This window comes from Mixophyes fleayi, chromosome 5, assembly GCF_038048845.1.
Source record: "Mixophyes fleayi isolate aMixFle1 chromosome 5, aMixFle1.hap1, whole genome shotgun sequence".
NCBI classification, from domain to species: Eukaryota; Metazoa; Chordata; class Amphibia; order Anura; family Limnodynastidae; genus Mixophyes; species Mixophyes fleayi.
In genome coordinates this window covers 268,675,574-268,701,808 of record NC_134406.1, presented here as the reverse complement: position 1 = coordinate 268,701,808, position 26,235 = coordinate 268,675,574, and the positions used below count along the sequence as shown (strand labels likewise).

At 40.5% G+C, this 26,235-nt stretch overlaps 1 protein-coding gene across 2 annotated transcripts in view; it reads left to right on the top strand.

Moving 5' to 3' along the window:
* Nucleotides 1-26,235, top strand: part of CRHR2 (corticotropin releasing hormone receptor 2) — a 242,740-nt gene that overhangs the window by 164,981 nt on the left and 51,524 nt on the right. The gene's annotated exons all lie outside the window — the stretch shown is intronic.

Sequence of the window (26,235 nt, the reverse complement as noted above, 5' to 3'; positions counted from 1 at the left end):
TGACTATAGAACTTGGTTCTCAAAATGAATGAAGGTCAAGAAGCTGAGCGTTAAATGGCACAAAAACTATAGAGTATTATATGCTCTCAAATGAATGGTGGGTTAATAAGGGGATCAGACTGAAATGAAGGACCAAAAATGCTCAAATCAAAGGCAGGATGGAGCAGTGCGGTATTAGGATCGAATAAAGGACAAGAGAGTAAAGTGTTACAAACAAATAAGGTATATATCAGTGTTAGAATCAAATGCAGCACGAGTCATTGGGATAGTGGTGTGAATATGAATTGACCATAGAATGAATGAACCATAGAATGTAATGATGTATTAAGAAAAAGCCAATCATGGTGCTTGAACTGAATAACATGAGAATGGGGTACTTTAGCTAGAGTTGAGATTGGATATCAAGGTGTTCAAATGGAAATAAGGGCAAGGAACTAGGTATATAAACAAATTGAGTTAATTAAGCTGAACGAACGGAGGAATAATACTGACCTGAGGAGAGACAATAATTTTGAAATAATACCATTTGAGAGCTAGATACTCTCGGTAAATGATATAACAACTGTTAGATCAGTGTATTTGTTACTATTATTCTTAGGGATGCATAGTAAGGGGAAATTGATGACTTTCATCTCCACCCTCTAACTGTACTGAACTTACACATGAACTCCCCTGACCTGAATCTCTGAATGCAAAGTGGACACACTCAATTCTTAAAAGAGCCGCATTTTGCTACACATATGCAGTATGGAAATGTGTCATTTTACGTTTCCAGTTATAAAAAGATTTTTAGCCGCATCAGAAATAGGACTCTTCCTCTACTTATATCACCTGGATGAATGCAGCCAATAACTTATATGATTAAATTTAGAAATAGGAAGCTGCGCTCAACCCCAACCCGGCAAGAGCAGCAATACCCAGGAATCCCTTCCTGTGAACTACCAAATACAAAAACCAATGTATAGCGCTCAATTACCTAGGTATATTGTGGTTTAATGAAAAAAGGGGGTGGAGGGGGGCAGAATAACAATGGTGGATATGAAGATCTGATGTGATACAATAGTGCAGGGACTGACCCTTCTTATATAACCAGAAATAATACCTGTATCGATTATAGTGCACAATAAACTAAAATGCACTATTCAGTGATTGATTATGGTACTGCAGCTAAAAAAGTAGTAATATGTATTAGTGAATAGAATGCAAATATGCAGAATATACTTCCATTAAGTGGATTTAATGGCTAAACAATGACAATACAAAATCTAAATAGACTAAAATACAAAGCGATTAATTATTAAAACATATTGCTAAAAGTCCATAATAAAAAAGGTTAACAGGTAATCGGTAATACAAGATTGATTATCCATATGAATTGTCCATATAAATCCTCGGTGTCCAAATACCACGATATGTCAATCTTAACTATTGTGGAAGATACTGTGGTTAATTGTGCCACTCTCCCCGCGGCAATCCCAATCGGGATATACATAAAGATAAACTGTCTTGTACCTGATGCCAAGTTAGTAATCCAAGGCGGGTCGCGATGTAAGCGAAGCGGTGGCTAGCGATGGAACTCGTTTCTCTAGATGTCAGCTGGTTCCTAGCAGTAGTGATGCACGGAAGAAGCACGAGGATGGCGTGCGTTCCACAGTGGAACGAAAACCGTAAGTCCTGTGTGATTAGGCGGAAGTAGGTGTGTGATCCAACGCGTTTCATCAGCTGCCAGACACTGCAATGTCTCCTCTCTGATTCCTCCTACACTCAGCAGAACCCGCTAACTTATATGATATCTTGGAAATAAATAAGTGTGTAAACACAATAGGAATATTTAATGGACATTAGCCGCCAAAATAAGTCTAAAAAAAATATTGAAATATCTGTAGCACTTGAATGGCTTCAATAAGAATTTAAATACTTACAATTTTTCTTTTCACTCATTTTTAATTTTTAGATATTTTGCCACATTAAGGTCTAAGTATGTAGGCAAATCCTCTGTCAGCACCCTGTGCTTACCCCTATAGGTTTATCATACTAATGGTAACAATTATATTTTTATCAGTTGACGCTTGCTTTGCTTTAACTGATTAAAACAATGTTAACAAAAAAGTATTTAAAGTACGTGACAGGTTTTGCATTACACCCCATACACGTCCTGATGTTTCAATGCCTGAAATATTGCATTCCCATCTAGATTGATGATGTTCCACGTGCCTATTACCCCTAATCTAACCTGTGTTGACCCCTTTTAAGGTAGGTTATGCTAGATTTGATATCTTGTCTAATGCGCAGACATGAGCGGATGATTGGGTTATTGCAGACTTGACAAGTGATGTAGGTAGCAATGAGTCACTGGGTACATGTTATCTGCCCAACAAGATGATAGACGTTTCCCAGAATCCTTCACTCCTCACCCTTCCTAAGTCAGCAACAGTTCAGCTATCTTAGCAGCCGTGCAGTCTGGTGATGTCTAGTATAGATATATTACATGTTAGTTCTATCTAATTTGTAACAAATGATACTGTAATCCTCTTAATCAACAGAGAATGTTTAAAGGAGATTGTCACAATTAATAGCAATTAAATAGACATGAAACATCATTATTGCAACAAATTACAATCCCATAGCAGGGAACAAATGTACAGTGTGGTGTTTCTGTCTTTAAATGTCAGAATCTGCATTTAAATTAATTACATGCCGGGGAACGTTGAGGCGGTCAGTTTCAAAGTAAGACGATCAATAAAATTATTATGTTCAAACAATTCCTCATAAATGTCAAAGTGTTTTTGGTCATAGAATTTATTTTACAGAGGAGAGTTCAAAGTGATATTGTATTATTTTATTCTGGAATGTATCCCCCCCACAGTAGAATATAAGGTGATTAGAAACCAAGTCACTGAAGTCTTCTATGGCATATAGAGGCACCAGAGTGTTTATATACAGGTAACAGAAATTAGAAGAGACATCCAATCTGCATGTGTGTGTTTAACCCAATAAGATCAACCAATGTCTTTATACATCAGCTTTAAACTTTGTCCTATAACAACATACTTGCCAATCTTTGAAAAGTGAATTCCAGGAAATCCCGGAGACAGGGGACGTGGTTGGAGGGTGGAGGGGCGGGGCACGGTCAATCGCGACATTTTGGCCCCACCCCCGCGATGGAAACATAATTTTGTTCCTCTTGATACATATTATCCCTCCCACATTTTATTAATCCCCCCACCGCCCTCCACGACCATCTCCTGCTTTTCTTTGGCGCCTTGAGAAGATCAGGGGATGACCGCAGCTCCATCCATATAGAGAGAGAGTGGTTTTGCCTAGGTGGTGACTCCCTATGATGACTTTGGCTGCGCTCAGCAACTACACCCTGCTTTTAGTTTTTTGTGTTCTCACTATGCTGTTTTATTCTCTGGACTTTGTAAGATAACAATGAAGGATACACTAATGCACTTTTGTTAGAAGTGGTGTGTGATTGTGCTACAAACATTGTAAACCTAGAAATAGGTCTACTTAGCTGTTTGTCGTTGAGGTGTGGTGCGTAAAGTGATGTGCTGGATATAGGTGCCTGGAGTGTTCTCGCACAAGAGCTAATGGTCCGTAGGGTGGTTGGTAAGGAAGAGGAGTTGGATTGTGGAGGTAGATGGTGTATGTTGCTAGGAGGCACTATACTACGAGAGGCGGAGAGGGATATGTAGTAAATTGAATTACACATAAAGGATATTAGGTCATGAGCAATGGAAAAGGATTAAGAAGAAAAAAAGAGTCGAAAAGGGAAAGAAAAGAGACAAAATAGAAAACAGAAGAAGCAAAAAGAAGGTAAAGGAAGGGAGGGAGGGAGAGTGGAAGGGAGGAAGGGAGGCAGAGTATCCGGGAAGAGAAGGATGGTTATATGTAGAAGAATGGGGATATAACATAGTAGCATAGTTGATGAGGTTGAAAAAAGACACCAGTCCATCAAGTTCAACCTATTTTGGATCTCCTGTGATCCCTCTTATATTTGAAATTGATCCAGAGTAAGCAACCGCCAATCTGTTTCAATCTGGTAAAATATCCCCAGACGCAATATTACAGTCCTATTTTTACCCTACATCCACTACTATCCTTCATTTTAAGTAACGGTCGTATCCCTGGATACACTTTTCCGCAAAAAATTTGTCTAACCCTTTCTTAAACATATCTATTGAATCTGCCATCACCACCTTCCCTGGCAGTGAATTCCATATTATGACTGCCCTTACTGTAAAGAACCCCTTCCTTTGCTGGTTGTGAAATTTCCTCTCCTCTAACCTTGGGGGGTGACCGCGTGTCCTGTGTATAGTCCTTGGGGTAAAAAGTTCCCATGAAAGTTCTTTGTATTCACCCTTAATGTATTTGTACCTAGTAATCATGATATGTGATAGTCAGGAATTAAGGTGGGGGATGGAGGGTTGTAGGATGAGATGGGTACTGGGTATGGGGATAGCTGATCAGTGTGTGTGAAGATGGAGGGATATAATATGTGAAGTGAATTTCGGTGACAACCAGTCAGATATGGAGTAGAAAGACAATAAACTATGGATTTTAATGTAATAAGTGTGTAGCGATAAAGGACTGTATTAATGAGATGGGGTTGAGAAAAGAGAGGAGGTTAATTGGTAATAGATGCTAATTAAAATATAGTAACAGTCAAATAACATAACTATGAATAGAAATGCAGGTGATTATAATATTGATTACTGTTGAAATTAGAGTCAGTTAGGAAATGAGATATAGATATTAAAGCACCCAGAATTGGAGTCAATGGATGAACATGGAAAATAAAGGAAGTTAAAACAACAATTAAAACAGCATAGAAATTTCTGGGAAGCGCATTTCGCCAACGGAGGTGGCTTAGTGGGTTCAATAATGATTCCCATTCAAATAATTCTGTAATAAGTTAATATTTTTAAATGTTGAATACTTAAATAATTAACCAGTAGAGCGTGTAATGTGCTCAGATACACCTGACTAGCAACAAAGTGCTAACTCATTTTCAGAAGAACATGGGGCTACATTTACTAAACTGCGGGTTTGAAAAAGTTCAGATGTTGCCTATAGCAACCAATCAGATTCTAGCTGTCATGTAGAAAGTTCTAAATAAATGATAACTAAAATCTGATTGGTTGCTATAGGCAACATCTCCACTTTTTCAAACCTGCAGTTTAGTAAATATACCCCATGGACTTCTGTGAGTCAGTTGGTCTTGGAGACCATAATTAGTTAAAACAAGTTGCTCATCCTCCCAGACCCGCTTTTAATAAAATAGTGCAAGTCGGAGACACCGGGCGCTCTGTACTCAGTCCAATACGAAACCAATGCGCTACTGGATTTGCCAATAATGTAGATCAATAGATCAGACGTGGGCCAGGTATCACACATCATACCGGTTATACCCGGACATTTAGTGGCCTGAACCGGTATTCAATCTATGAACTAAAAACAACACTGAAGCATCGCGCATTTTGCTACTTATACCTCCAAACTGTCACTAGCTCCTTGTGATTTGTCTGAATTTTCATGACTAATAACTGCATCCACTGTGCGTAGGTATCTGGACTGCTTTATAGATCTCACTAGGGTACAACAGTTCTATGTACATAATGCAAAACATCAGTAAGTTTTGCTTTTTGCAAACAAGGTATATGCTTGTGCAGCTGGAAATAGTAATGAAAGCTTCAAAACCTTATTATTTTTCTCATTATATTATATGGATGGCAAGGAAATAACAATAAAGAATTACAAAGGGAATAGAAAACTAGAATCAGAATTACATCTGGGAACGGCTTATAAGTTTAAACAAAATTAGTCTGGAGCAGGATGCACAAAATTGTGTGGAACACAGGAGATGCTTTATAAATGAAAAATAGTAGAGGAGAGCTTTCAAATACAAACTAAAGACGTGGTAGATTTAGCAAACCGTCTAAGAAGGAAAAGTGAGATGTTTCCTATAGCAACCAATCAGATACTATTATTTATTTAGTGCACTCTAGGAAACGATAGCTAGAATCTGATTGGTTGCTTTGGGCAACAGCTATTAATTTATTATGCCATTATAGTTACTAGTTTCCCCAAAAGAGTAGTCATAACTTACACTAAGATAACTAGGGTATTTGTGGGGGGGGGTGGGGGGGGGTGGGGACAGGGCAGTATATGGAGGGGGGGGGGGTGCTCGCCCCATTACCTGAACTCCAAGCAGTTTTCCCTTCGTTTCTCTTACATGGCCCAGCAAAAGCAATTTCATATCAATAGCACGCTAAACACTCAAATAATACGTTACAGGATCCTGCCTTAAAAAATCTAGATTTATTGTATGCAGTTAACAATTTTCTCCTGGTGTATAGGTTTGTATTTTTTTTATAAAGACTGTAATAAACATATTGGGGCTTATTTAGAGTTGGTTTACGTAATCTTTTTTTAGGGGGGTGGTGTGAGGATGGCAGCAAAAATGCCTATTCGTACATTCGTGTTTAGATTTTCATGTATTGTTGATTTGTGCCCTCCAATCCACAATCACTTGAACCTTCTGATGAAAGTGCTATAGACTGGAGATGTTCACTGACCCCCGTGTTCTTGTTTTGGTGTTAGTTTTGGATCTGGATTAACTCTGTGTTTTGGTTTTGGCAAAACCGTACTTGCATGTTTTGGTTTTGGTTTTGGATCCCGATTTTTTTTTTTTTTTACAAAATCTCTTTTTGGTTTTTTTTTTGCTAAAAACACATATTTTTCCCCCCCCCTACATTTAATTAGCCTAATTTCAAGTCAATTTTGACCTCCTCACAGGTCATAATATTATTTTCATACACTTTCAAAGACTGCAGATTTAGAAGACCAAACCTACCAGACCTATTATTTGTATTTCAGCAATGATAATTAGCAGTGGAGCAATGGAGCTCTCCTCTTTGTGTGTTACCTATATAACACAGTACAATGTGACTGCAGATTTACACCAAGCCTGCCAGCCCTAGTATTTGTATTTCAGCAATGACAATTAGCAATGGAGCTCTCCTGAATGTCACTGGAGACTTTGAAGGACACTGCTACCACCTCCTCTCTCTTTTCTACCTATGACGCTGCCCAACTGCACTAGAGACTGCCAAGAACTGTGCTACCCCTTCTGTGTCCCTCTGTGAAATGACACTGGATCGCCGTAGAGGGCGGTACTTATAGAATCCAAAGCTCGCGAGATCCGACGACGTAACAATGATGTTTTGCTTAATTTTCAATTCAATTCAATTCAGGGTGCGCGAAAGTACCGCTCGGTACTCGGATCTGCTAAGTTCAGATGTGTTCGGTTCTCGGGGAACCGAGCCTGAGCATCTCTACTATAGACACAGAAAAGTGTTAAGGTGTCTGAAAGTTTTTACAAGAAACTATTCCACTTTTAATCAGTTCCAGTGCAACACCTGTGGTTGATACCTATAGAACAGCTGTGGACCATATAGAGAACATTCCATTTCAGCACTTAATACGAAAGGCCCCTGGAGGGACAACAGAGCTTTAAGACATATGGGGCCTGATTCATCTTCGAAAGCAATGAGAACGCAACTTGCTTTTATATTAAAACGGGCAGATCTTGCACGCACGAACGCCCATATCCAAATACAAGCAGATCTCAAGAAATGTTTCCATTTGAATCTGGGTATAAGTATGGTTTAGCTATACGTTACTGGCCGTATGTAGACAGACAGAACACAGTACAAGATATACACATGTATATGTGCAACATAAAGTCCCATCAGAACGAATGCAAAAATAATTATTTTATGAAATTAATTTGCTTCCATTAAAAGTATAATCATTAATAAAAATATATGTAAAACATTGTTTAATTTATTTATTTATTCTTTACATGAAATTCATAAATCAGGATGTTTATTCTTAATGCGTACTGAACGTGAAATTAATTTTCTCTTACTTGCAAACACATGTTGTGGCATGTATACATGTTGTCATCACTGTTAGTCGGCACTTACCCCTACCCTGTAGCTGGTGTAAATGATACGGATAAAACCACGTATCTGAGAGATGTACAGAGCTTGTATCGGGCGAACGTGCGTGCGCTCGAGATCGGAGCGCCCTTACCATACGTTGCCTAGGTGCGCCCACCCCCTTTCCACCCTTCAAGGCATAGATAGTCAAAAGTATCATTGGCGTTTGGACTTGAATTGCTATTTCACACAAGGTACACAATGCAGCGGGACCTATGTCCGAATGAATCAGGCTGATGGTGAGACCTTTTTCCTTTTAAATCAAGCTGGAATATTGGCAATTAAACAGTGTGACGAAACAAGTTTGATATCCCCTCAACCAGCCTGTCCCTCGTCTCTCACAAAATGTTGAACTTTACAACATGTACTTTTTATAGCCCTGTTTATTCAGCTCACCAGAGTACAAATGCAGTGTCTAATTACATGTGGATAAGGAGACATTGTAGCTCATTGTAAATATGTATATTGTTTATTATATATTGTTGATATTGCAGTGAAGCTGTTATTCATTGTTCTTAAAGTAAAGCCAGGTATGTTGTAGGTTAGGTTCAGGTTCCAGGACACAGGTGAGTGGCTGACTGCTGCCCTATATCTGGAGGTGGGGAAGGCCAATTAGTATCCATTGTCTTTCACTGGACTAGTCCAGACATTTTGTCTGCAACACAGCAGGGGAGCTTCTGTGGAAGCACAGCTCATCTCCACTCCCTTCTCCAACCCCCTGATCCAGCACCCACCAATTTTTAATAGGGAGAGCACCAGGGATTTGACCCTGGATATAAGGAGCCACTACAGGTGGGGGGATGTTCATTCAGAGGATTGATGTCTGAAAGCTGCAGGGTGGCTAGTTTTGAGTTACCGCTCTCTACTAGTGGAATACATCGGCTGTAACTCCTTAAGCTAGTGGGGTAAGGGATAGATGATGTGGTAAACCTGCCTGGCATTTATTTACCGTGTGTATATAATATTCTAGTGTTGCTTTTATTACAATAAATGTACTGTTGTACTTTTCTAACTGCATTTGCCTGAGTGACTATAGGAACCTTAGAAGGTACTGGGTAGGCTTCCCTGGCATAGTAAGGCACCCGTGGGTGGCCCGGCCAGCCAGCGTGAAGTGGGTAGAATTGGGCCAGAAAACCCGTTATCTTCCCAAACGGATTAACACAGCTCCGTTTTGCACCCGTACAGACCGCTTCTCTCCTTATGATCCTGGATTCCACTTGAGACTATTTTTGCTGCTTTTCAGTGACCCAATAAAACCGTGTTTTCTTCTACTTATTATAATACATTTGATCACCTATACAAACAAGCTTGTATCCTGTTTGATTCAAGTGATTGACGATATTATTCTTCAGTAAAGGTGATTATTAACATTGTTTTTAACATTTAATACATTGCTTTTTTATCATCGAAGGTTCTGTTAGCTCTTTTGATGTATATTAATATCAGTGTTCTTCAAACTTTTTTATACAGTGTTTTAATTATTTGCCCAATCTAATTTTCTATTTGCCGTTCTCTAAAGTGGGATCCGCTAAAGTCTAAATGCTCCCATCACCGACACAATTGGAGGCAGCTGTTTTAAGGGCTGAAACCATTTTCTCGAACTTGCTACTTATCAATATACTAGGAACTTGTTACATCTATGAGGTATTTGATTTCTTTTGTGATTTAAGGTCCCGCATGCACAAAGCCACTCTGCGATAGTGACCGGAGGGGAGAGCAGTAAAGATTTAAAGATCCTTGTACCACGATGCTCTCCCCATAGGGTAAAATCTGAACGTGTGTTTGCCAATGGGCTCAAGCTCCGAAAACCTATGCTTTTTGGAACCTTTTAAAAAGGCCCAGACCGCAGCCCCCATTTAAATTAGGGGGACTGTGGTTCAATGCAAATCTTAGTCTAATTCAGAAGATATCTATAATATTTCCTGCGTTCAGCTTTTGTTATCTAGCTAGGTTACTTACAAATGCGGGAAAACACGTTACCCCATGGTATATGGCTTAATCTAGAGGCCCCTAATCCACTAACTTGAATTCATTTCTTTAGAGAGAGGGAGTAGAATAGTTTTAACAATTTTCTATGTAAGTTGACAAAGCTGTGTGCTGATAACTTACAGAAGTACATGCCTTTTACTGATAAACTTTACATTCTATAGAGCAGCATTTTTCTCCAGCCGTGAAATAAAGTGTCATGGTGTTATTGTTCTGTGACCCCAAGGTGGGCGTGTAGGGGGCGGGGCCCCAAAAATCGCATCATTTTAGCCCCGTCCCGTGACATAATGACGCAAATCGCGTCATTTTACAGCGGGGTGGGGCCAAACGCCGCGATTCCCGGTGAATCGCGGCATTTGAAGCGGATTCTGCCCACTTCACTAGGAGGTGGGCAGATCAGGGAGATTGCCACACTCTCCCGGGAGTCCGGGAGAGTCACGCGAAACGCGGCAGTCTCCCGGACATTCCGGGAGAGTTGGCAAGTATGGAATTACTTCCTGGAAATAGTGTGACATGGTTCTCTTAGAAGCTGTTAGATCAATGGCTTTTGTGTATGTTAAGCTACCCAGAGGGGGCTGGTAGATAAGGGTAGCACCTTATACCATTTATGGCAGGACGCAATTGTGAAAGCCTTTGAGGATATCTCTTGCAAGACAATGAAATCTAACACATGTTTGGGAGGCCCCAGACATGCCGACTGCAGAGACTGGGTTGTATGTTAATGACAGATTCAAGCTGAATAGGGTCACAGGAAAGGGGGCTGGGGGGTCATGTAGCTGGGTTTTAAAACTATAATGGAACTGTAAGTCTTGGTTCACTCTGAGGGAGTCATTTGATTGAAGAGGTCCCATTTTTTTCTGCTTCTCCCAGCACCAGAAACTTGATTCTAAGTGAGGTATCAATTCTGTGTTTTATCCTTTTTATTTTATATGAAACAATTGCACTATATAAGTATGTATTTTATTATCTTTTTATCTTAAGCATTGTGGATGTATTTTCCATATTAAGTTACACTTAATAAGTTCTAGTCTCTGTGTTCTTACAAATTCACGCGACAGTTTGGTCAAGACGCTACATAATTGAAACAAGGAGAACTTTGAGGTTTTATGTGAACTCTGATAAAAAGTAAATTGTGTTAGATTAATGTTAGGGAGAACCGAAGGCTTCCTAAATAAGAGTGTTAGCTCTTGTCAGAAAAAACCTTGGTGGTGGTCAGGGCCGGATTAAGGGAATGGAGGCCCCTGGGCTAAGGGGGCCTCCATTGCCCCATGAGGCCCCCAATGTGAGCCGCCCGCCGCCCCCCGTGAGGCCCCCCCCAAGCACTTACCTGTCAGTGCAGTCCTCCTTCCATGGCGCGATGTAAGCTCCTTACTGAGGAGATCTTGCAAGAGTTTGTGAACTCTCGCGAGATCTCCTCAGTAAGCAGATTACTGAGCGGCGCCGGGGTCGGAGGACTGCACTGACAGTGCTCAGCAGCATTGATCGGGATGGGGGCGCCCCCGCCCCCAGACCGATCAATAATGCTGCTGAGGACTTTGAAGGGCCCCCTGGATGCCCGAGGCCCCTGGGCTATAGCCCAGTTAGCCCTAGGGTTAATCCGGCCCTGGTGGTGGTATAATTAGTATCGCAAAGCTAGTGTGTGGCATAGATAGGGAAGGATTTAATCATTTTAGACAGACCAGGTGGTTGTGATTTGGTTAACCCTGTGTCACACCTGCATCACGCAGACTCACGCAGGTGAGTGCTGTTCATGACACCGACCATGAACCTATCTATGTGGAGTTTGTATGTTCTCCCCGTGTTTGCGTGGGTTTCCTCCCACACTCCAAAAACATACTGGTAGGTTAATTGGTTGCTATCAAAATTGACCCTAGTCTGTGTGTGTATGTTAGGGAATTTAGACTGAAGCTCCAATGGGACAGGGACTGATGTGAGTGAGTTCTCTGTACAGCACTGTTGAATTAGTGGCGCTATATAAATAAATGATGATGATGATGAAGTGTCATGGTGTTATTGTTCTGTCATCCCAATTGTCAGTGTGCCATTGCTCTGGGACCCCAAGTGCAAGTGTGCCATTGTTCTGTAGCCCCAAGTGTCAGTGTGCCTTTGCTCTGGGACCCCATGTGTCAGTGTGTCTTTGTTCTGTGACCTCAAGTGTCAGTGTGTCATTGTTCTGGGACCCCAAGTGCCAGTGTGTGTTATTGTTCCGGGACTCCAAGTGTCGGTGTTCCATTGTTCTGGGACCTCAAGCGTCAGTGTTCCATTGTTCTGGGACCCCAAGTGTCAGTGTTCCATTGTTCTGGGACCCCAAGTGTCAGTGTTCCATTGTTCTGGGACCCCAAGTGTCAGGGTTTCATTGTTCTAGGACTCCAAGTGTCAGTGTTCCATTGTTCTGTGACCTCAGGGGGACAATATGTCATTGTTCTGGGACCCCAAGTGTCAGTGCACCATTGTTCTTGGACCCCAAGAGTCAGTGTTCGATTGTTCTGGGACCCCAAGTGTCAGTGTGTCATTGTTCTGGAACCCCAAGTGTCAGTGTTCCATTGTTCTGGGACCCCAAGTGTCAGGGTTTCATTGTTCTAGGACTCCAAGTGTCAGTGTTCCATTGTTCTGTGACCTCAAGGGTCAATATGTCATTGCTCTGTGATCCCAGATGGTGTTATTGTTCTGTCATCCCAATTGTCAGTGTGCCATTGCTCTGGGACCCCAAGTGCAAGTGTGCCATTGTTCTGTGGCCCCAAGTGTCAGTGTGTCTTTGTTCTGTGACCTCAAGTGTCAGTGTGTCATTGTTCTGGGACCCCAAGTGCCAGTGTGTGTTATTGTTCCGGGACTCCAAGTGTCGGTGTTCCATTGTTCTGGGACCTCAAGCGTCAGTGTTCCATTGTTCTGGGACCCCAAGTGTCAGTGTTCCATTGTTCTGGGACCCCAAGTGTCAGTGTTCCATTGTTCTGGGACCCCAAGTGTCAGGGTTTCATTGTTCTAGGACTCCAAGTGTCAGTGTTCCATTGTTCTGTGACCTCAGGGGGCCAATATGTCATTGTTCTGGGACCCCAAGTGTCAGTGCACCATTGTTCTTGGACCCCAAGAGTCAGTGTTTGATTGTTCTGGGACCCCAAGTGTCAGTGTGTCATTGTTCTGGAACCCCAAGTGTCAGTGTTCCATTGTTCTGGGACCCCAAGTGTCAGGGTTTCATTGTTCTAGGACTCCAAGTGTCAGTGTCCCATTGTTCTGTGACCTCAAGGGTCAATATGTCATTGCTCTGTGATCCCAAGTGTCAGTGTGTCATTGTTCTGTGACCTCAGGGGGCCAATATGTCATTGTTCTGGGACCCCAAGTGTCAGTGCACCATTGTTCTTGGACCCCAAGAGTCAGTGTTCGATTGTTCTGGGACCCCAAGTGTCAGTGTGTCATTGTTCTGGAACCCCAAGTGTCAGTGTTCCATTGTTCTGGGACCCCAAGTGTCAGGGTTTCATTGTTCTAGGACTTCAAGTGTCAGTGTTCCATTGTTCTGTGACCTCAAGGGTCAATATGTCATTGCTCTGTGATCCCAAGTGTCAGTGTGTCATTGTTCTGTGACCTCAGGGGGCCAATATGTCATTGTTCTGGGACCCCAAGTGTCAGTGTGCCATTGTCCTGTGACCCCAAGCGTTAGCGTTCCATTGTTTTGGGACCCCAAGTGTCAGTGTGCCATTGTCCTGTGACCCCAAGCGTTAGTGTTCCATTGTTCTGTGACCTCAAGTCTCAATATGTCATTGTTCTGGGACCCCAAGTGTCAGTGTGTCATTGTTTTGGGACCCCAAGCATTAGTGTTCCATTGTTCTGTGACCTCAAGTGTCAGTGTTCTAGTGTTCTGTGACCTCCAGGGTCAATATGTCATTGTTCTGTGACCTCAAGTGTCAGTGTGCAATTGTTCTAGGACCTCAAGTGTCAGTGTGTCATTGTTCTGTGACCTCAGGGGGTCAATCTGTCATTGTTCTGGGACCCCAAGTGTCAGTGTGTCATTGTTCTGTGATTCTCGATTTAGACGGTTTGTAATATAATGTATTTTATATCTGATTGGGATATTACAGGACCCCAACCCACAGCTTGTATATGCTTCTATGCACATGCTGATAAAATGTACATTTAAATGGATCTTAGTTATTTAATTAGAGAATTACTGCTGATGGGCATTGTGCAGCGCTGATTAGAGTTCTGGGCAAGAGACCTGCGGGTCTTTGTAGCTCAGCAAGACAATAATTAGCATCTATGATTTTCCCTTCTCTCAGCTTCTCTATCTGCAAATTGCAATTAACAGATTTTACATTTGTGTATGACTCTATAATCCGGAGCGGAACGGCTGGTATTGAATAGCAGGCCTCCTGTGAGTTGGCTGACTGTATATAAATGGAGACGAATGTTAAAATAGTTCCGATTAAATAAATATTCATGATATGTTATGATGAATTCTAAGTATGCTGTATATACAACCATCTCGGTATGAATATGCAAACTCCTGACTTCCTTCAGGGTATTACAGTCCATAAAGCACCGGGAGAGGACAGCAGGATGCATCTAGGCTGCCTCGAAAGCTGTTAAAGAGCAAGTACAGACACTATTTGAAATACATATATATATATATATATATATACACACCCACTTGATGTTGATGGGAGCAGTGAGCTATATATATATATAACTGTATTAAAGGCTGTGTATTACGGAGTTGAGTTATATACAGGAAATAACAGGATTCTTTATAATTCTAAATATGTCCAACACTCTCTCTTCTGTACCAGGTTGTCATGTTAGGAGGGCATAGCTCCTCTAACACAGCTGACATAGAGTGATTGACAGCTATGGAGGCTTAAGGGGTGCTTTATGGAGGGGCTTTATGGAGGGGTAAGGGGTCTGTGATGTCACAATCAGAGTGGCCCACAGGTGAGACAGTGGGGAAATATGTTGTGGGCTTGTGGCTGTTATATCATCATCATCATCATCAACATTTATTTATATAGCTCCAGCAAATTCGGTAGTGCTTTACAATTGGGAACAAACATTAATAAGACAATACTGGGTAATACATACAGACAGAGAGGTGAGAGAACCCTGCTCGCAAGCTTACAATCTATTATAGCCAGAACTTATAGAATGAAGAAACTTTCTTTGCTTTGCCAACTCCAAAAGAAAATAAAATGATTGTTCTAAACTTCACTTTATTAATTAGTCCAGGGTTGTCCAACCCGCGGCCCACGGGCCGCATGCGGCCCAGCACGCCTGTAAATGTGACCCAGAAGGAGTTTTGGTTGTGGCAAGGGGGCAGCGCTGTTAATGAAAAAAAAATCCTGCTAAAAAAAGAAAAGAAAATACTTACCTTGCGGTTACGCGGTCACGTCAGCTGGTACTCCGGCTCCCTCCCTTGTCTCCTCCTCCATGCGGTGCTCGCAGTGAATGTAGGGTGTGATGTCAGCACGCCCAACATCCATTGCGGAGCGCAGCACAGAGGAGTCACCCGTGCGAGAAGAACAATCAGCAGCAGAGAATTGGAGAAAAGAAGAGAAGAGGACAGGAGAACAAGCCAATTAAAAGGTAAGTTAAGGGGGGATGTTTTTTATTATTTCAAGGGACGCTGACCAGTGAGTAAAAGTCACCTGGTCCTGGAGCATCATGGACCTTATCTCCCTGCTACATACTTCTACTTGTATTACTAATGGGGCATTATATATTATTCTCTTTGGCCCATTATAAGTTGCTATCCCTTAACTAACATAGTGGTGTAATTAGCAAAACAGGTGACAATTTGGGGTCACAGTGGTGTATATGTCAGGTACCGCAGGCCTGGTCAGGGCACCCTGATATACAATGCCTGGCTTAAATGCACTTTATTGATATTGCATCGAAACAATACAAAAAGTGATTATAGTATAATAACTAGAGAGGATTTTTTGAACAGGGCGATTGAAAGGTAAGTATAGAGGGATTTGAAAAAAAAGTGATATATATATATATATATATATATATATATATATATATATATTTTATTTTTTTTTCTCATATATATATGTTAACTATGTTTTCTATGGTTTTTTGGATGATCAGCTATCGTTATTTTTAGTGTATCTTATGTGCGGCCCAAACCAACTCGTCATCTTCCAATGTGGCCCAGGGAAGCTAAAAGGTTGGACACCTCTGAATTAGTCAGAGAGATATAACATTATTCAAACTCATCTCTCAAGGATCAAAAAGCCTGGGGTCAGGGCCTGACCATCCAATAAACTGACAAGACCGGGGTGCAAAATTGTGACAGGGAGAGGCAAAAACTGAAATTCATTTAAAAAAATAGGAGAATAGTTGCTCTCCAAAGTGAAAAAAAAAATATAATAAGGTTTTAATCTTGACGTATTCCCATAAAGGCTGAAGACAATGAGTTATGCCCAAACGGACGCTTGAGGTTACACAAGTAGGAGAAACAAGGATGGCGCAGGTGTGACAGCCCCCGCACATCTTCACCCTCAGTAGCTCTCGTTCACGGCGCCGCTCTGCTATACAGTTATGATTTTGTTGAAAACTAAATAAGTGGCCAAGATTTCAGCGACCCTTTTAAAAAGCCAAGTGGAGCTGAGTTGCGATAAACATTGGTGGGTTGTGAAGGGAGCCAGATTTTAAATTATGGACAAGTTTGATTTTTACCTACCGTGTATTAGCCTGGCGCGGAAGGCGATGGGGCGCTACAAGCGAATTAGGTACTTTCACTCTTTATCGGATTTGAAAACGAGGCAAAACGTCATTGTTATGTCGTCGGATCTCGGATCTCGCAATTTTTGGATTCCTTTTTACGATCCACCATAACGGTCGGTGGGAGTTAAGGCGGACCCCCATTTTTCTTTTCTGCCACTGCTGTGTGCCAATGTGTCCCAGATGTGCTAGGAACTGCCTTGTGTTTGTGTCATTGCTCTGTCGCTTACCATCCAGCCAGGTCGCTGCAGTCTTTGTCCAAAAGTGTATGAAAATAATATTGTGACCTGTGAGGAGGTAGAAATTGACTGCAAATGACTTGAAATTAGTGTTATTGAAGTTAATAACAATGTAGGAACAAAAAAGGAGCAAAATGATGTGATTTTAGCATATTTTAGGATTTTTCCTAAAAAATCAAAACCCAAAACCAAAAACACACGAGGGCGGTTTTGCCAAAACCAAATCAAAACACAAAGCTAATCCAGATCCAAAACCAAAATCAGTTCACGGGGGTCAGTGAGCGTCTCTAATAAAAACGCATTGAAATCATGTTTATTTATGTAGACAAAGTAATGTAAAAAAAAAATGAAAAAATGTTTTATGTTTAAAAACATTTATTTATGTAAATTATAATTGTGTTAACAGTTGTTATTTTGATTTATGAAATTATAATGTTTTATGCTTTCTGATGTGAACTTTAATTGTACATACACATGTGTGTATACTACAGTCTGTGTGCCTACATATAGCAAGTACTTCTACTCAGATTCAAATTGAAACTTATCTTGCAAAACACTTGGATATGACTACTGCTGGATCTAAGCACAAGTTCCATGCTAAAAAAAACAACACAATAAGGAGCACCAGTCACTTTGGTTATATCAAATAAAAATTACAAATTTATCAGATATGGCAGAATACACTCAGATTCCTGATAATCATTTAAAAATATATATTTAACACAAAATCAATAAAATAAATGATGTATATAACTATATCATTATTATCTACAATATTATTTAACATTCATATCACATGTAAAATATGTACACAAATGTATATGATGATGGGGATGTCCAAGGTGATAAGACAATAATAACTAGGGGCATGATTCATTAAGGATCTTAACTTAAGAGACTTCTTATTTAATTCTCCTGGACAAAACCATGTTACAATGCAAGGGGTGCAAATTAGTTTTCTGTTTTGCACATAAGTTAAATACTGACTGTCTTTTCATGTAGCACACAAATATCAACTTTAAATTTCAGTGTACAAATGAGCTATCATGTATTTGTGTGTTACATGAAAAAACAGTCAGTATTTAACTTATGTGCAAAACAGAATACTAATTTGCACCCCTTGCATTGTAACATGGTTTTGTCCAGGAGACTTAAATAAGAAGTTTCTTAAATTAAGATCCTTAATGAATCAGGCCCCAGATTATCAAATCTAATGTAATAATCCCATATATATTATATACATTATATACATGCAAGTTGTGTTTGTACATGAATTAGACGTTATACATACATACATGTACGCAGGCAAAGTATACAAAGTCATAGCTTTTATAAAAGATCAGCTATTGACTGTTTTATTAGCCCTCAATAAAGAACGTCAATGATTTCCAACACTAGAGGAATACTGATATTTCATTTTGGTGTCCTTGCTATTTGATCCATTATGACGCAGTGAACGTCTGAATTGAATGTTCTCCACAAAAATGGCTGTCGTCTTAATTTATAAAATATATTTGTTCTTGACTTCGGTGGCGGTACTTACACCCACGTGACGCTTGACTGACAGGCAGTGGTGCCCCCCAGAAGATGTCAACAACAGGGACATTGGCCCCTAATGTCCCCAGTTGCCAGCCTAGTTCTGCTGTTGTCTCGTCTCCCCTGGTGGCAGGAACAGCATTCTATACCCCTTTCTTTCTCTTTCTTTCCCAGATCCTGTGCTATTATTTCCCTCTATATAAGTATCACACTTCTCCAGAGAAGAAAGAAGCAGGTGGATTGTTAATAATGAATTTATGAAGCAGCATTGCTATTGTACTTTATATATAGCGCAGGAAATCCCAAAACATTTCAGAACTGATATCCTCCCTCTAATGTGAATATATAGCACAGCCGGGAGCCACGGATGGAATCATTTAAGCGTCTCATGCAATGAACACACCGGAGCGAGAGTTTGTTCATCTTCCTTTCTATGTATTAGTTTGGCTGTTATTAAAGCTGACGGGGGAAATGTGTTAGCAGGCAGGAGACTGGGAAAAAAAATATTATCCATTTGTGTCTCTGGGAGAGCAACAGGGGGGTTGTGATTTTAGGAAATAGCTATTTCATTTTCTATAGCAGGTATTTGATTAACATGGAACATTATTTGCAGTGAAATGCAGTTTTCTTAATGAAATATAGACTGGAACGCAGCCCGGAAAGCTACAAGTTGCCAACCTCTGTTCTGGATGGAACCTTTAATTTATTGTAACGGGAGAATTATGGGGAAAGTTTAGTCTACTGGCATAAACCCTAGGGTGTAAATGTATTAAACAGTGGTATTGTCAAATTTTCATTGATTTTGGCGGCCATATTGAAAGCCTTAACTTGTAAATTGCCATTTTAAATATGTCCATCAAAATCGGCGGATATCGGCAGTTTGACATACCTGATGTGTAATACATTTTCCCCTAGGACTAATTAGGTTTTTTAATCTATTCCGATCATTAAAAGGTGTAAGAGGTCCTGGACCTCTGCAATAACATTATAGTTTATTCTAGCCCACATTTTCTAAGGTCTGGGATTAAGTAATGGCTTTATTGCTCTATGATACCAACCCCCCCACACTCCACACAGACATAGGTCCTGATACATGTTCAGACGCCACTTACACCTAAACTGCATGTTTAAAAATGAGCGCGGAGCTTACGCGCAGATCCCACCATATTCAAAATCAAGCGTGTCGCAAGATTTTTCTTTAAATCTTGGTGTAGGTACGCTCTGGCTATACTTATTTTGCCGATTGTAGACAGACAGAATGCATGATACGACACTACGTAAGTACAATAAATGGTCACATCAACTTTTATTTGATCATATAACAACAAATTAGTATAATCATTTATATAAATATTATTTTCCTTTTTTTTTTGTTTTTTTTTCGTTTTTTACTTTAATTACATAAATAAAGATGCTTGCAAGGCGTGCTGTACATTCACTGCTTTTCTCTAGAATATCTTAGTTGCCTACAGTTGTTTTGTGCTAGTTAGCGGTATGCAATCCTGTAATTGTTCATTCGAAGACTCTGCCGAAAACAAGAGTTCTTACAACAAACACAGGACTTACTGTAAGTGGCCGGCGTCAGTCCGCCCCTTCCTTTTTCCGTCCCGCCTCTCGAGTCGTAAGCAGTCATAAGTGTAATTTCGTTTGGATATGAATTGCATGTAATTGCACACATTGGTGTAACGTTCATTTCTGACCATGCAGACGACCACACACGAATGAGGCCCAAAGTGGACTTATCTCCAGGGAACAAATGGAATGCAAAATTCGATTCCCCACCCTGCCTCCATTCCCCCTGTAGAGGATCTGGACAATAGTGCGTTCCATGCGGAATTTGCTTGCTGTCGCCACTTCCAGTGGCCCTTATTCTTCATACCTACTAGAGATTTTTTTTACATGTGTGTTACTACTGTTTTTGGGTGTATTACGAGTTATTGGTGCTGTAAACACCAACACTGTTTACTCCTACATAAGTATTCCGATAATGAACAGAGAGACATAGAAAAATAACTACTTACCAGTAAAAAGACACAGAGGAAATCCGATGAGAGGATATCGCAACACTTCCAAATGATGTCAGTTGTATGCGCGACATTGTTTTTTTTTGCTTTTTGTTTTTTTTTAAAGCGGCAAATCACGGAGTATGGTAATATTAATTGTATTCCTAACCCTAATCTCTAACCCTAACCCTAACCCCTAACCCTAACCCTAACCCCTAACCCTAACCCCTAACCCTAACCCTAACCCGTAACGTAAAGGTAATACTTACCTGCGTCTGTGCATTGCCGCTTTAAAAGCTGAAATTTCCAAGTCGCGCACGCAGCTGACATCACTTGGAAGCGTCGCGATGTCCTCTCCTCGGATTTCCTCTGTGTCTCTTTACTGATAAGTAGTTATTTTTTTTATGTCTCTCTGTTCACTATCGGAATAATTATGTAGGAGTAAACGGTGTCGGTGTTTACAGCACCGATAACTCGATTACCACCGGCTGTTTTTAACACTAATAATACACATGTAAATGGGACACTATAGACCATTGTTTATAACGTCGCTGTACCTACTGGAGATTTTACTTGTGTTGCGTTTCATTCCATTTGTGTTCTGTTTTTTGTTTTATTTATTGGGGGAAAGTTTACAGTGAACTCCATACACTGGTAAAAACAGATGTCAAACGCAAATACGGTAGCACTTGCGTCTAAACGTGAAAAGATCCCATTGGGTATGAGGCCGCTGTTCTCTAGGTGCTGAGGCGGATGATGTAGAGCAGAGGTCAGAACTGCAGCGATAGAGCAATACTGAGAGCGGTTAACAGACTAGGGCAGCCGTCTCTCCTCCTAGTCACTCTACCGGACACTCTCTCTCAACCGTCCCCCCTGCCCGCAGGTCCTCTGTAAGATGATCGCTAGTTATTTTTTGACTACAAATCGCCATTTATCAACATTACAGAAATCGCTGAATGTGACAAATCTAGAAGGACAGAATTAAACGGCGCTCATCATACATTTTTACGTCTTCAAGCTGCCGGTCAGTCCAGCGCATCTCTATAGGAAACCTATTACATTTCTGTATAATAGATGGAACGACCTTTTGTCCTGAAATCTTAATCTTTTATTTCAGGTCTCAGTGCCGGATGACAGTTCCATATAATTAAGCCATCTCTTGCTCTTTATTCTCCCAGGGTATCATTATCACGATGTCCTTGTCACTTAACAGTTACTGTACACTTAATAATTCATCTCTGCGCTCCTCTCCGTTCACAGCTATAGTGGTTTTTTTTTATTAAACGTTACCACTTGTATTGTTCACACCCAGGAATATACAGTGTGTAGAAGGTAACAGGTAGCATTTGTAAGCCCCTCCTACTGCGGTTAGAGGGGGCATTTGGAATAACAAAAGAGAACTGTGGAAAAGTAAGCCCAGCCGGTTTCCAGCAGCAACAGACAGGGTGGCATAGGCGGTCCATCCTGTCACATCCTCCATAAAAATTGGACCTTACCATCCCAGTTTCTCGAGGACAGCTGAGTATCGTGGAGATTTCTGTTGATAAATTGCAGTGATAGCAGATTTTATTATCGCCACTATAGGCAGCAATTGAAGAAAATAATCCTTACTGACGTTTTTACATAAACAGGTCAATAATTTAAAGCATGTTAAGCTGGGTCACCTTGGTCTGATCCCGCTGGGTGACCTGTATGTAATCTAAAGGATCATCATCATCACCATTTGTTTATATAGCGCCACTGATTCCGCAGCGCTGTACAGAGAACTCACTCACATCAGTCCCTGCCCCATTGGAGCTTACAGTCTAAATTCCCTAACATACACAGACAGACACACATATAGACAGACAGACAGACAGAGACTAGGGTCAATTTTGTTAGCAGCCAATTAACCTACCAGTATGTTTTTGGAGTGTGGGAGGAAACCAGAGCACCCGGAGGAAACCCACGCAAACACAGGGGGAACATACAAACTCCACACAGATAAGACCATGGTCGGGAATTGAATTCATGACCCTAGCGCTGTGAGGCAGAAGAGCTAACCACTGAGCCACTGTGTTGCTCCTTAATTTAATTTGTCACGAACAGCACTCACCTGAGCCTGCGTGATGCGTGTGTGACACAGGGTTAACCAAAAAACAACCATCTAGTCTGTCTAAAATGATTAAATCCTTCCCTATCTATGCCACACACTAGCTTTGCGGTACTAACTATGCCACCAGCAAGGTTCTTTCTGACAAGAGCTGACACTCTTATTTAGGAAGCCTTCGGTTCTCCCTAGCATTAATCTAACACAATTTACTTTAATCAGAGTTCACATAAACCACAATGTTCTCCTTGTTTCAGTTATGTAGCGTCTTGACCAAACTGTCGGGTGAATTCGTAAGAACACAGAGACTTCAACTTATTAAGTGTAATTTAATATGGAAAATACATCCGCAATGCTTAAGATAAAACAGGTAATAAAAGGCATACAAATATAACGCAATTGTTTCTTAAAAAATAAAAAGGATAAAACACAGAATTGATGCCTCACTTATAATCAAGTTTCTGGTGCTGGGAGAAGCAGGAAAAATGGGACCCTCTTCAATATCGAATTGACTCCCTCAGAGTTGGGCCACTCACGTAGAGCGAGATTTGGTCATCGAATGACTTTTGGCTTTCACCGGTGCGGTCAGAAGATAACTGCGCGTACAGTCCAATGGAAACATGCACAAAATGATCTAATCTGTTATTATTGGGCATCTGCCTCAATTCGAGGGCAGCAGATGGAGGCCGGTGGCCAGATATTGGCTGTTATTTCACCATATGTGTAAACAGTTCATTTCTCATTTACCTTTCAGTCATCTTTGACATTTTTTTTTTTTACCAATTTGGAGTCATCTTATGTTACTGCTGATTCTGAGTTCAGTCCCTGAGAGTTTGCACTGAAATAAAATGTTTAACACGTGGTGGTTTTGGTGCATGATGAAAATATACCAATATTACAATTTGTAAGTGATCAGAACAATCCTTTGATTATATAACAGCATATTGCAAAAATATTAACTAGATATATCTCTTTTGGAGCCTTTAAACGCAGTCATTATGGAGTAGGTCTATCAAAAATAGGAAAAGTGCAGGTGTTGCCCATAGCAACCAATCAGATTCTAGCTCTCATTTTCTGGAATGGACTAGATACATCATAGCTGGAATCTGAATGGTTGCTTTGGGCCATAACTTCACTTTTACTTTTTACAAAGTTTGATAAATCTGCTCCTATGTCTCCCATCATTATAATAAAAACAGCAGTTTATTTGCATTAGAAAACGTTTCTTTACATATGTTACACACGTGTATATTACATCATAAATTTTGGCATAACAATATTCTGTCACGATATCATTTGGATTGGAAAACTTTGTACATTTAATCAGAATATTTGTCTCGTATTCTCCTAAGACACCAATTGACTTCTGTGAACCACATACCCCCCCCCCCCCCAACTATCCCCGATTTCAGCGGGACAGTCCCGATTTTAGGACTCTGTCCCTCTGTCCCACTGGGGACGTTTTTGTCCGGCAGGTTTGAACATTGAAGAGAGGGAGATTTGTAACGGGCAGCCTAGTGCTTTAGAGTGCTAGCCAGCCCTCTGGCGGCATAGACACGCCCCCACCGTGATGTGTACACGCCCCCACCGTGATGTGTACACGCCCCCATCGCAACATGTTCACGCCCCCTGTCCGGCTGTCGGGGACTGACATGTTGAGAGGAACGGAACCAAGGTTGAAATTTCAGCAAGATTGAAGAGACATTTAAAGTGGTTAATACCAATATATTTATTATTATTATCTTTGACTTATAATGGGCCACAAAGCTTCCGCAGCGCTGTATACAGGGGGTTAGAGCACGCAACAAAATAATAAAATAACATATGATCAACAGTGACAAAGTTTAACAAACAGAAACAACAAATTTACATAATCACATTAAAGCCCGCAAAATAACATAATTATGTAATGAAAAAACTAAGAGAGAGAGCCCTCAGGATTTTAACCTGGCAACAATGAAAACCAGTATATATATATATATATATATATATATATATATATATAGTGACTTTGAAAACACACTAAAACAGTTGGAAACATTCATTGCGATCATGAAAGGTTCCTTGATGCATGCAGTGAGATTCTTCAGGTTCTCCACTAACTTAGTCACTGTTCTGCAAAGAGCTAAGAGCAAAACATGTCCGAATAAACGAGAGAGGTATAACCTAGAGACCAAGAATCAGAACCGTCTGACAATTCCTGTGACATTTGTTTTTTTCGGAGCTAAAGGGCATCTCAGCTGCCCGGACACAACACAGAAACGGAGGACGTAAAACGATACAAAGGCAAAATAAATGTTTTTACTGCAATAGACAGAAATATTCCAAGCTGGAATAAAACAATAAAGATAAAGTAAAATAGTTTATTTTAATTAAAACACATGTAAATCAAACTCTGCAAAAGGCATCATAAACACTGTAAAACTGGAGATGAAAGGAAATAAAACGTTGTAATATGATTATCATTTTCAGCAATAAGCAAATCGTCAAAGGAGACTTTCAGGGTATGTTTGTGATCGCTGTGGGTGAATAAGCAGCCACAAGAATAGTGTTTATATAAACAAGAACTGGAATAGACATGAAGCAAATATTCAGAGTTCTTTGTTTTCTATCTGTGTATGGTACTAGGAAGTGATTTCAATGACTTGTTACTAAAAGCATAAATGTATCAATTTGTGTTTGCTATATTCTGTGGTGGAATCTAGCAAAGTCTTCAGCTATGTACAGTAATGAGCATAGCCCTGATATCGGGACTAAATGCAGACTAGTCAAACTTTATATTTTCTTTAAGTCACCTGACAAAAAAGTTAGTTTAAAAATTATCCTTCCAGAAATGGGCTCCCATATGTCTCGGTTTCCAAGGACACTCCCATTTGTTTTTCTTCCCAAATCTTTAACTCACAATTTGATTTTTATTTATTTTCCCATGGTTTAAAATTTCAAAGAGCCATGATGACAGGACAAGCTATGATACGCTCCTCAAACGGTGTACCTTCTTTAGAATGTAAAAAAGATAGTTGGACTTTATGATCCAAGCTCAGTCACATGGACGTCCTGGCTTTTAATCAAAAAATGATGAGAGCCCCAATTGAAGCAATACCTCTGATTTAAACGACTTCTGTTTGTTTATATTAAATTATGTCATGTCCCTTATATAAACTTTTCGTCTAATATTTATCAGTTTTTCTCTCCTTAACATTCTTAGGGGGGTATTCAATTGTTAGCCAGAACCGCTAAAATCCCGCGCTCGAAAAATATTACCGTTGCTGCGAGCTGAAATCCAGCGAGTAAATTACCGTATTAACGGTATTTACGTGCAATATTACCGTATTAACGGTAATATTTTGGGCAGCACGGTGGCGTAGTGGTTAGCACTTCTACCTCACAGCACTGGGGTCATGAGTTCAATTCCCGACCATGGCCTTATCTGTGTGGAGTTTGTATGTTCTCCCTGTGTTTGCGTGGGTTTCCTCCGGCTGCTCCGGTTTCCTCCCACACTCCAAAAACATACTAGTAGGTTAATTGGCTACTATCAAAATTGACCCTAGTCTCTATCTGTCTGTCTGTCTCCCTCTCTGTCTGTGTGTGTGAGTGTGTGTCTATATTAGGGAATTTAGAGTGTGAGCTCCAATGGGGCAGGGACCAATGTGAATGAGTTC